At 44.7% G+C, this 13,229-nt stretch overlaps 1 protein-coding gene across 1 annotated transcript in view; it reads left to right on the forward strand.

Moving 5' to 3' along the window:
* FARS2 (phenylalanyl-tRNA synthetase 2, mitochondrial) overlaps positions 1 to 13,229 on the forward strand; it is a 512,610-nt gene that overhangs the window by 436,699 nt on the left and 62,682 nt on the right. The gene's annotated exons all lie outside the window — the stretch shown is intronic.

Here is a 13,229-nt window from a genome sequence, read left to right on the forward strand (position 1 = left end):
AGTGGATAATGTCCAGTGCTGTCAAGCGTGCAGGACAACAGGTACCCTCCATCTACATTGTCTGTGGACATGCAAATTGGTACAACTCTATATTAAAACTGAAAATACACATACTCTTTGACTCAGCATTTATTTATTCCACATAATATTAATATATTAATATATTAATATAGGTATTCAAAGATATGGGTACTGCAGTATTCATTGCAATGCCAGAAACTTCATCAATAGAAGACTAATTAAATAAATTGTAGAATGTTTATACTAGCAAACACTAGTAGCCATTATTATTATCATTTTTTTTTTTTTTTTTGAGACGGAGTCTTGCTCTGTTGCCCAGGCTGGAGTGCAGTGGCGCAATCTCAGCTCACTGCAAGCTCCGCCTCCCGGGTTCACGCCATTCTCCTGTCTCAGCCTGTCTGAGTAGCTGGGACTACAGGCGCCCGCCACCACGCCCGGCTAATTTTTTTGTATTTTTAGTAGGGACGGGGTTTCACCGTGGTCTCGATCTCCTGACCTCGTGATCCGCCTGCCTCGGCCTCCCAAAGTGCTGGGATTACAAGCGTGAGCCACTGTGTCCGGCCTATTATTATCATTTTTGATTTGAATCTTGTGTTTTATTTTAGCACTTTATACAGCTTGTCTCATTAAGTATCACCCAGCTAAGATTTTTTTTATAGGGCATGGCACATATATTTTGTTTTGTTCCCTTATATTTTTGCTCTGGATCTCGTGTGTAGCCAGTAGAGATATGGAATTAAGTATTCCACAATAGGTATGCCCCCTCAAGTAGCCATTATAAAGTATTCTGTACACCATTAAGTAAAGAAAACAAAGATATGTTGAAAGAACTAAGGTATACAATATTCTACAAATTATTCCATTTTTTGTTTGTATAAACATGTAGACCTTTGTGCATAGGAAATATCTATAAAGATAGAAAGGAAATCATTAACAATTATTATCTACTGAGGACTGGAATTGAGGGTATTGTCTACTTTGCAGTTCATATGCATGCAATTTAAATTTTTTACTATGAACATACATCATTTTTATAATAAAATGCTAATTTCTAAAAATACAGTGTGGAAGACATTCATTTATTAGGGCCCTGTTTGCAGGAAGCAGCATAAGTAAATCATCCCATGTTGACAGATAAAACTTATCCAACCATGGAGAACAGATATCAGTGACTTAATAAGCAGTAAAGATAATAAAAATTTTAGCAAAACCAACTAGAACCTCTTGGGAGTGAGTTTCTCTAGCTAGATGAGTTCTTCGGCCTAGCAGAAATGGGAGAAAATAGTTTTTTTGGAAAGATACTTTCTGAAATCTTATCCAATTCCATGTATAAGTTAATACCTTTTTTTTTCTATTTACAAAGTGACACATTCATTGTCAAAATTTGGAAAATACCAGTAAGCTCACATGGGCTTTATTTTTAACAGGCTACAAATTTAAATACAGATAACAATTGCAAGATTGTGTCTAAGCAAAGAGCAAATTGATGGCCGAACTGATGATTGATTAGAATGACTTTTGTCTTTTTAAAGTTGAGTTACACAAGAGGTAAAGGAAACAGACAGATGGCTGGAGAATTTGACAACGTATAAGAGAATCTGAGAATTCCTTTGAAAAATGCTCAGATTTCCAGCCAAGATAGAGTCACATCCACCATTGAAGGGAATCTTAAACCATCATTGCATAAAACTTTGGAGATGAAAGACTTCTAACTGCTTCATTTTCCAAAGAAAAAATTGGGGTCTAATTTTTTCATTAATTCAATTTAAAAATAACGAGTATCCAATGCAATACTCTTTCCACTTCCTGATCTTGTCTCATGCAAGAAGAATATTTTTCTAGGACATTGCTCATTATTGACTTGAGAAATAAGTGTGGCTTTCAACAAACAAAGGCAAAATCATGAGATATAACTAAAATTGATGATTCACCTTTGAAGTAGTTTCAGGTCATTGTTTTAATACCCGGTTCACACAGAACCTGTTTTGCATTCATTTGCAGACTTCAAATATCTCATTTCAGGGTGAAGCTTAGCTGAGTGACATTAGAGCCCTGTGAACTCTCCTTGGTTTGGCATGAAGTGAGAGGTCTGAAAAGAATATCAAGCTAAATCTTCAACTTAAAAGCAACACTTTTTTTAATTAAAAAAAATCCAATATTATTTCAATTTTCTTAACAGCAGATTGTATCATGCTCTTTAGTTAGAACTCAATGTAGAAAATGCAGCACGGGTTGAAGTAGACAGCAGAAGTGAAAGCCAAATGATGATGTCTGATTCTCACTCGCCGTGATATGGGAGGACAAGGAAAGAAAAGATAAAGCACCACAGCCAGCAGCACTGATTTAGGAAATATCTTACTCACAATGTTTATTAGGCTCTTCTTGCATTGCTATAAAGAAATACCTGAGACTACATAATTTATAAAGAGAGAGGTTTAATTGGCTCTTAGTTCTGCAGGCTGTACAGGAAGTATCAGGCTGTCATCTGCTTGGCTTCTAGAGAGGCCTTGGGAAGCTTACAATCATGGTGGAGGGCTGAGGGGCTGCAGGCACGTCACAGGATGAAAGCAGGAGCAAGTGAGAGAGAGTAGGGGGAGGGAAGTGCCACACGCACCAGAATTCATGAGAACTCACTGTCCCGAAGACGGCACTGCGCCATGACGGATCCACCCCTAGGATCCAAACACCTCCCACCAGGCCCCACCTCCAGCATTAGGGATTATAATTCAGCATGAGATTTGGGCAGGGACAAGTATCCAAACCATATCACAAGGAAATCTTCAGGAGCTGAGGCAACCCTTCTAACATGTGAGGTCTTGCCAGGTTTCACCAGTGGTCCTGGAGGTTAGGTGAGTTTATTAGGATCAACATCCTCAAGCAATGTCCCCCATATAAATGGACTCGGGGCAGTTCTCCAGCAGGCTCACCAGGCCTCAGATCACCTCTGCCAGGCTCCTGTACCTGGCCCACAGGGTGTGGGTCCAGCTGATTAGTGTATCAGTTAGGGTTGGCCAGGCTTGTGTTGCAGTAACAAATCACCTGAGAATCTCTGTGAATTCACCCAACAGAAGTGTGTTCCTCACTCTGGCCATGTGTGGGTGAGGTGCCCTCTGCATCATTCTCACACACAGAGCTGGTCTGTGAGGGATCTACTCTCTCGGTTGTTCTTGGGGCTGCTGGGCTGCAGGGAACGAAGCCACACCACCTGCGTACCCTGCCAACTGCTAAGGGGCAGGTACAGGCAATTCCCCCATGTGCCTGGAAGCAGAGGGAAGGCACTGTGCTGTGCAGGTAACTCAGACTGCTGGGAAGGACTGTGTATCAAAGTAGACTACAGGTCACAGGGTCTTTGCGATCCTGGTAGGGCCTTTTACAAGCCCACTCCATAGCAACAGCCCCCTGTAGAGTGGCGTTGAATGTGATAGGGTTACTTCTCCACAGGGAGCCTGCTACCAGGAATCATTCAGACTTCTCAAGCCCATCTCTTCTTCTCTCTCATTAACTTCTTTAATGGTCTCCTTCCTCATTCCTTCCCCTTTAAGTCTACTTCTGCTAAGGGATGCTTAATTCCTCTTTGCACAGTTCAGCTTTGGTTACATCACTCCCTCACACAGAAATGTTTGGAGGTTTCCCATTCTCTACGGTTTTGCAACTCAAACTTGTCCATAGACCAGCAGTATCAACATCAGCTGGGATCTTGCTAAAATGCAGCCTCTCAGGCCCCACCCCAGACCTGCAGAATCAGAGTCTGCATCTTAACAGGATCACAGGAGATTTCTTTTCTTATTTATTATTATTTTTTTTTGAGATGGAGTCTCATTCCGTCACCCAGGCTGGAGGGCAGTGGCGCGATCTCGTCTCACTGCAACCTCTGCCTGCCGGGTTCAAGCAATTCTCCTGCCTCAGCCTCCCAAGTAACTGGGACTACAGGTGCACGCCACCATGCCTGGTTAATTTTTTGTATTTTTAGTAGAGATGAGGTTTCACCATGCTGGCCAGGCTGGTCGAGATTTCAAACATTAAAGTTCGAAAAGCACTTATGCCTAGTATTGGGTCTCAAATTTGGCAGCACAGTTGAATTATCTGGAAGGCTTTAAAAGCTACCAATTCCCAGTTTCCAGGTCTGGACTGGGGCCTTGCACCAAGATCTGTTAAAGCTCTCAGGTGACCATCATGGGTGAGAATTTGAGAACTCTGGAGTTTAGGGACTCAGGGGACACTCCCAACCACCTACAGTGTGGCTCCCAAACCTTCCCTGTGCCGTCTTTCACTCTAACTATATCAGACTGACCTCCAGTCCCTGAACGCTCTATGCTTTTATATAATGTGTTTTAGACTATTAGCAGGAGTCACCAGGCATTGTACATGCCTTCTTCTCATGACTGGAGAGGGCCTAGGATGACTGCATCTAAATTTTTCATTGAAAATGCCACGAGTACAAGTCACGGAGACATAAGTACATGTGTTTACTCAATTGTACATTTAGTTTTCCTGATTAATAAAATGTAAGGCTTGATTCATCCAGATGACAGCTTACTGTGGCACTATGTATCTTTTTTGGTTTTGGTCTTATTGAACATCAAAAATAAGATGGGTAATTGGAAGAATATGCTTGTTTCATTGAGTTAACTTTGGGAGTTATAAACTGAGGAGCTTTTAAAAATATATGTATCGCAGTAGCAGGGGCAACTGCTTTTCATTTCTTTCTTTTTTTTTTTTTTGAGATGAAATCTTTCTCTGTCACCCAGGCTGGAGTGCAGTGGCGCGATCTCAGCTCACTGCAACCTCCACCTCCCGGGTTCTCCTGCCTCAGCCTCCCAAGTAGCTGGAATTACAGGTGCATGCCACCGTGTCCAGCTGATTTTTGTATTTTTAGTAGAGACGGGGTTTCACCATGTTGGCCAGGCTGGTCTCGAACTCCAGACCTCGTGATCCGCCCACCTCAGCCTCCCAAAGTGCTGGGATTACAGGTGTGGCCACAACTGCTTTTCATTACTCTCACTGCTTCACCTCCACTTGTGATCAGTGACACATGTTTGAGAGACACTTGGCTTTGGAGACAGAAATCAGGATCCTTGACCTCTTTATTACCTTTCCTAATGGAATGAGGTTGCACACATGGGCCGCGCTCTGCTGCACACTGGCAGTTCAGAGAGCCCCGTTGTTTTGGAGAGCACTCCTCTGTCACTACAGCACCTATTGTTATAAAACCTTACCCGCGGGACTATTTTTTCCAAACGACCTCAGATAAATACTTTACTTGATGTTTTTATTCGCGCAAGGTGTTAATTTCTAACAAGACTTTTATGAGCGCAGCAAGCAGCAGTTGCTTTTTCATGTGAACATTAAATAAGATTCAAGGTATGAAAAGCCTGCTGCAAAGGGTCCAGAAGGATCTGTGGGATTTGGTGGGCTGCCGCAGACAAATGGCCTGCCAGTCTGTAACAAGCGTGCAGTCACCGTGGGCGCCAGCCCTGGGAGGCACAGGATCCACTAAGTCGTCGGGATTACCGGGCTCTGCCCCTAGCAGCCCCCGGAGAGTTAGGGCCCTGTGTGCACATCTCTGCAAAGGCTGTTGGTCAAACACATGAAAAGCCGGTATTAGTGGTGTCTGCCTGAGCCACCGTAAATCACCTCTCCCTCTGGGCTGCCAGTGCACATTGCCTATGCACAGCCTGGAGGCATGGGGCGTGTGTCACTGGGGGAAGCATGCAGTTCAGGAGTCCTGTTATGTCCATATGAATGTGAATATGAAAGCGTGCCCTGGCGCCTCTGTACTGGGCTATTATTGGGACCAAGGACTCACACACAACGGTGACGTCATCCAGGTGCAGGATAGAAGATTGTACTGAAACATCAGAAGCCAGATACCAGGTTCTCTCTCACAAACAGTTGTTTTAAGTGCCGATATCAAGGCTTGACAGTGTTAGTGCTGGCAGGACTTTTGTGTTTCATTATCCCCATCTTCATCCCTAAACGAACAGTACAGATGCAGAGAAATAGTCATTAGAATGAACTAAATTAAAAGCAGGAAGCGATTAACTTTGTGTCGACTCTAAGATAATGTTAGTAAATAAAAAGGCTAATTGGAATTCTCTGTATTCTAATAAGAACTTTTTATTAGTCGGTTATTTGTGCTTTAATGGGCTGCTGGTGGCATGTGGTTGAGTCGTGATGCTTTCATTACTCATTTTTATTAACGTATACGGTAAATATTAAAATAGATCTCGGCAGCGATAACATAGGATAGGTAGAAAATGATGGGTGGCTTGTCAGATACAAAATACAGCAGCATATTTACAGATGTGTTCTCATGCCATTTTCAAATTTATGTTGGCTGTTTTTTAACTTTGTCAAGCCTTTGTCTGACTTCTGCTTTATTGTACTGCTGTTCTTGACATTCCTCCCTCTCCCAACCAGATAGAAACTTTGGTGTGGCTTGTAGAAGGTATCCCAAAAGCTAGGACTTTGACAGCCAATGATATGTATCTTTTTTAAAGGTTCCATTCAGAGTAAGCAAATGAGCAACAGCAAGGGAAAAACACATTTTAATATTCCTCTCCCTGTTAGAAATTGTTTTGTGCTTTTTAACTAGGATACCAGAAAGCGAAGTATTTCAAAGTGTTCCTTTAGCAAACTATATATGCCCAACCAGATTTCTAGTGGCATTTTTCTTCAATGTTTAAAAAAGTGAACTTTTAACTTTTACTTTCTATTCTTCTTATCCTTCTATAAGCGATATGTGTACCTTTTGCCCTGTTTAGAATAGATAAAATATAGCTTTAATTTTTCTTGGATAGTTAAAATGTTTTTCTAATGGGCTGTAATCCATGATGTTTCTAGAATTTGGTGGAAAGTCAATTCACTAATTTAATGGATTAGTGTAGGTCAGTTCTTACTGTAAACTTTAAAAGGTATAAGAGCTCCAGGCTAGATTGGAACTTGTCCCTAAGTCATAGTTAGGGAGTTTTTGTTTTATTTTGTAAAAACACTCATCTCACGTTTCCTAAAAATGAAATAAGGCAGCAAAATAAAACTCATCCAAGGATTCTGGTTGCTTGGGTTTTATAGCTAACTAGGATTTTATTTTGGTTTTCCTTTCCCTTTCATGTCCCTAAACATTTAGGACTAAGACAATGAGGGGGGAGGCCCAGGCTGGAGGACTCCTGGACAGGGTCTTGGGGGGGCTTGTCTTTCCTGTACCCCTTGGGATGTCACTGTGTTCACCCTTGGGGACACCAGGAAATTTCATATGAAGGGACTTTGGGGGAACTCCCACAGGCACTGCTTTGGTTTTATGGATATCAGCTTTTCAGTGTTACGGGATCCTTCTGCTTCAAAGTGAAACTAGGTCTGAAATTTTCAAGCTCAAAAACTTCCACAGGCAAAACTTTTAATGGAAACAAATTACTTTTTTAAAATTGAGACATTTGTCAAAAAGCAAATATAGCTGTCAAGCCTGTGGATTATACATTTTGGTTCCAAAGAATGATGAACCTCTGGTAGCCACAGGGATGGGAGATTTTCACACTGTTGTGATTCTGAAGTCACCACTTAACAACTGGAACCAAGCACAATCCACACTGTTCAGTGCCGTCTTACTGTCTGCTTACTCTCTGCTGGGTGCTGAAAAGCCCCAGCCCACCTGTTGCTTAAGCTCCAGTACATTATTTTAGAAAATAAGGTTTGTGGGTCTCTGATGGTCTCTGTGAGCTAACTAGCGGGTCTCCTGGCAGCTTGGTAATTTTACAGGAAATATGAAATATAAGATCAATTGTGATTTTTGCAGCTATCCCATTGTATTCTTAGTAACACTTTATAGCAGATATACATTTTATCCCACAACTCTGGGTGTGAGAACTGTTGCCACCTTCTATTTGTCTAAATTTGATTTCATCTCCTTCACACTACCTCTTCCTCCCTCTACCCACACACAGACCAGATTTGGGGAAGGCCTTGGGAACATTTGGGAAAACGCCCTCTCAACCTACCGTCTTGGCCTGAGAGTCTCTTCAAAGCAGACAGCTCCTGTGCTTCCATGCAAAGTGGACATGGGGGCTCTTCACTAGGGCCCCAGAAGCTCTTGATGTTCAGTCCACCCTGTATCCCAGAGCTCTCCCACAGAGGCCCTGCCACCCTTGGAAAATGCTGTGCAGGCCTGGGTTCCTGGCTTCTCCTTCTCTTAGGATCCTCCAACCTCTGTTGCCTTCCTGGCTTGTGCCTCCTGAACTGCCCCGATCCAGCTGTTTCTCCTCCCTCTCTGAGATCCTTCCACCCTCCTCCTCCTTCCTCTGTCGCCTCCTCCCTTTAGTGAGCTTTGGAAACATACTGCTGGGTTCTCCTTCCTACAGCGGTGGAGATGGGGTGAGATGCCAGCGCCGGTCAGCTTAGTTTTCATGACGATCGTCTTAGTCGGTGCTGGCTGCTGTAACAAACCACCATAGTCTAGGACAAACCGCCATAGGCTGGGACAAACCGCCATAGGCTGGGACAAACCGCCATAGGCTAGGACAACAGAAACGTATTCCTCACAGTTCTGGAGGCTGAGAAGGCCAAGGTCAAGGCACCAGCAGATTTGGTGTCTGTGAGGGCCCACCTCTTGGCTCATAGATGGTTGTCTTCTTGCTGCATCTTCACATGTCACGGGGCAAGGGAGCTCTCCAGGGCCTCTTTATAAGGGCACTAATCCCTTCATAAGAGCTCTGCCCTCCTGACCTAATCACTTCCCAAAGGCCCCACCTCCTCATACCATCACCTTGGGGGTTAGGATTTTAACATGAATTTGGAGGGAACATAAACACTTCAGAGTAATGATAAAGTATATTGCCCATATGCTCCAAGGACTGTCTTGGTCACTTTTCAGCTAACATTTAAGTAAAAGAGTGTAATTCTCTGCAACTGTGTTTTGTCTCATTCACCTGTTAATATAGACATATGCTAGATTTCCCTTTGCAACCATGGTTGGATCAGTTCAAAGTGGTTCATTGGTGTCCAAAAAAAGTAAAAATAATACATAAATCCTAGAACTCAAGACATATGCAAGTGGTAATAATTAAGCTTCTACTGTGCCTGTGGATTGTGAATCTGCAAGTGTCATGATTTTATAAAAGCAGCCCAAAAAGGAAAATACAAATAGGAAGTATAAGGAACATCTGAAGATTCAAACTTATTTGCACTGCAGAGGCACTGAACTCTGGCCTTTGGTAGTTGTCTGTTAACGGAATTCTGTTAAATAGTTTCCTCATCTGTAAATGCAGATGATAACAGAACTTACTTCAGGGTGGTTGTGAGGCATAAATGAGGTAATACATGTGGCATGCTTCTGTACATGTCAATGTGCTGTCTGGGCTGTCATAGTTATCAAAATTATTATTATTAATATAAAACACAGCCATCTCTCTAAGCCTATCAGGTTTTTCCAGAATGAATTAAAATAACAGTGCTTTGTTACGGAAATGCTACATTTGGTCATTCAAGATGGAGAAATGACCAAAACTATGGCAGTACCATGAATAGTTGTAAAAGTTGGTCCAAGTTACAATCTGACAAAATAAGCCATAAAGTAAATAGAAAATGTAGTTTGAATCATGAAATTGCCATTTTTTAATAGTCCCAGGTAGTGAAATATTAGAAAATCCCCATGTTTCTTCCCGACTTCACGCTCAGAGGAAAAGCTGGCAAAATTCCTCTGCTAAGTGACAACGTGGAAGCCATGCGACGTGAGTTGCATGCGCCATGAAGAGCGATTCTGGTGTGTGAGTTGGCAGATGGCCTACTCTGCGTTCTGCTGAAGCCACAGAGCATGGCTCTTCACACAGGTGGGTTGAGGGTCTGAAGAGGCACTCCGTAACTGCCAGTAACTGGTTTCCTGTGCCTGCCTCCTTACCTCGATTCAACCTGAATTTGCTGTGCAGCCAGCCCCCTCAATGGCAGCCTTGACACCTGGCCGCTGAAGAGGGCACAGTGCTTCCGCATTCTCCCCACTGAAACCCAGGGGTCCCGCCTGTGGCTCACTGCCCTTTTGGTCCCATCATATTCCCAGCATTATTTCCTTTTGTTTGCCTAGTCGCATAGTCTCTGCTCGAGCCATTTGGAATGTTCCCATTTCTTGAACACCTCCATGCACCCATCCCTCAGCTCACCCCCCTGTGCCTCCCCATCTCCACTTTTTGAGCTTATGCCCATCTTTCCTTGCCCATCTCCAATGCAACCGCACACACAAAGCCACCCCTTCTTTTCCAGTCGCCTGTGCTCGCTGCCTCCTCTGAACCTCCATCTCACTTTGCCATTTTCTCCTCATTGGTGATCGTTATCTTAGTCCTCTGTGTTCAGCAGTGACGTATTTGTTTTACTCCATCTGTTAGAGAAGCAGTCCCCAACCTTTTTGGCAGCAGGGAACAGTTTTGTGGAAGACCATTTTTCCATGGATGGGGTGGGTGGGAATGGTTTCCAGATGAAACTGCTCCACCTCAGATCATCAGGCATCAGATTCTCATAAGGAGCACACGACCTAGATCCCTCGCCTTCGCAGTTGACAATAGGGTTCTCGCTCCTATGAGAATCTAATGCTGCCGCTGATCTGACAAGAGGCAGAGCTCAGGTGATTATGCTCACTCACCCAACCCTCACTTCCTGCCATGCAGCCTGGTTCCTAGCCGGACACGAACTGGTACTGGTCCATGGCCCGGGGGTTGGGGACTCCTGTGTTAGATGCCAGCTCTCTGAGGGCAGGGCTGTGTCTTGATCACCATCATGATTCTCCCACATAGTATACTCATGGTCAGTAGTTCTAATGTTAAAGTTGGCCAGTGCTGTCCCCATTACTCTAGGGCCCCTTCCCGTTCCGTGGCAGCATTGGCTGACTTCTTACGGACTGGAGGCTCACAGGGCCTGGCTGGTAGGTGCTACTTACCCTGCCTGGGAGTCCTGACAGTAGCCCAGGGAGGTTCTTTTAAACTCGTGGCTACATCGACTGTTGGGTTTCCTACAAGGAAGACCATATTTAGCTTTCGAAGGAGGCCTTCAGCTGCTACCCCGAGCAAGCCAGCTGCGAATCACTGGCCGTGTTTTCACTTTCTGTGTTGTTGCTCCTTGTGTATGAACTGAGAAATGTATTCAGCAACTCCTCCTTCTATTAATCCTATTGCTACATCTCCAGCCTTGAGATTTGCCAAATATTGCTGAATGAAACACTCAGAACAGCATTCAGACAAGGCTTTGCGAGACTTTGATGCGGTCGAGAAATTACAATCTTTCCATCCGTTGATGGGGCTCCTGTTGTTTCCATGTCACAGTCAGCAGGGCTGTGATGGAGTCTGAGCAGCAGAAGCTCAGCTTTCTCCAGCACGCCTTGATGAACCAAAATGTTCTGTTTTTGTTTTAGCAGAGGCATGATCAGCACAGAACCTGTAAGCACTTGCTTGTTCTCACTCACTTCTATTCTTCCGTATGTGCTTTTCCTGCATTCTTTTGTTAGAGACCTGTTGGATATCATCATCTTGTTGCCATATTTGCTGAAAGGAATGAATGTGTCCGTGCAGTTTCCTGTTGATCCCTGTCTGGAGTTAGCAGCATGGACCTACCCCAAGCCGAGCTGGCGATGAGGGTTTCACTCATAAAAACAACTTCTCATTACCAGTTGAGGACCAACCATTATTCCGATATTACATGGATTTGAAAAACAGATTCAGCACCTGAGAATAAAGTGGTACCAGGACCTTTCACAAGCCGCTAAGCATCTGAAAACCTTGATGCTAGTTCAGGCTTCACCACTTAGGAACACGTGGCCTAAGGGGAGGCATAGACGATTGCACCTGGATCAGAGATAATGTAGATAATTCCTTACAGCCCAGGCCCACAGACTTGCTCACAGTCACCCAGAATACTCTGGAGGAAAGCCAAGACTAGAGCTCAAGTCTCTGTGGGTCTAGTTTAGGACTCTGGGCAACATCAGGCTCCCTCTCATTTCATACTTTCCAACACTAGTGTCCTTGTGAGTGGAGCATGAATAATACTTTTTCTGCCTCCCCAGGAGGGGAAGGGCAAATCCGAGCACACATGCCAGTCTACTTTGAAAATCCTGAAGCCCTACCCTGCCAGCGTGGAGCAGCCATGTCCTTCCGTCCCTGGGTCCATCCCCCCGGCGCACATCTCACAGAGCCCCATCTTGTCCCTGGGTAGCCTCGGGGCCCCAGACAGGATGAATCTCAGGCCCTGCCATCGGGGGCCTCACAGTCCAAAACAGAAGGCAGGAGTTGAACAAGCAGTGGGGTGCAGCCGCGGGAGCCGAGGGAAGAAAGCCTTGGCTACCAATTCCTTATGGCCGTGGCAAATATCATGGGATCTTAGGGACTGCCTCACAGGGGAGGTGCCATTGGAATTGAACCTTGGAGAAGAAGCAAGAATTCCCACAGGTGGAACAGGTCAGAGGGGGGCTGTTGTGGTTAGAATGAAAATGTGTGGGCCTCAGAGTCATGGTGTGATTGCACAACAGTGAACCGTCTGGGTGGTACAAGGGCCGGGTAGCAGAGCTTTGCACCAACATTGCCCTGGAGGTAATGATTAGTTATAATAGAAAATAGCCCCTGAATTTTGTGAGATATTTTCATTCCTTAGATTTGCGCGGGAGATGGGATTTCCTTATGGGTTGAACCTAAATCTTGCATTGGATGGATTTTTCCTTTTTCTTTGTTTTGGCCTCGTTCCACTCTCTTAGCAGGATGTGAGACCCAAGGGGACCTGTCACTGGCCAGCTCACACCATTACTCAGGACGACCTACGTGGTCAGTGAGCTCCAGTTTGTCCTGTGGTCCCCTAGGCTGTGGGAGTCCACAGCTCTGGCCCCAGGCAGGTGTCCTGAAGGGAATCAGGTGAAAAGGGGGCTCAGTCATGGAAACTACTTCAGTTTCATCCAGCAGAGATCTGTGAGTGCCAACCGAGTGTAAAGCCTCTGGTCAAACTACTCAAAGCAGGCTTCCTGCTGAAGCTGAGCTCATGCCAATCCCCCCAAATCCTTCTACGCCCTCACATACCCTTCCCCTACTTTAGGGTTTTTAGAGACAGAGTTTCGCCCTGCTGCCCAGGCTGGAGTACAGTGGCACTATCATAGCTCACCGTAGCTGTGACCTCCTGGGCTCAAGCCATCCTCCCACCTCAGCTTCCTGAGTAGCTGGGACTACAGGCATGCACCACTGCACCCAGCTAATTTT

This window comes from Nomascus leucogenys, chromosome 8 (genome assembly GCF_006542625.1).
Source record: "Nomascus leucogenys isolate Asia chromosome 8, Asia_NLE_v1, whole genome shotgun sequence".
In the NCBI taxonomy this organism is placed as follows: Eukaryota; Metazoa; Chordata; class Mammalia; order Primates; family Hylobatidae; genus Nomascus; species Nomascus leucogenys.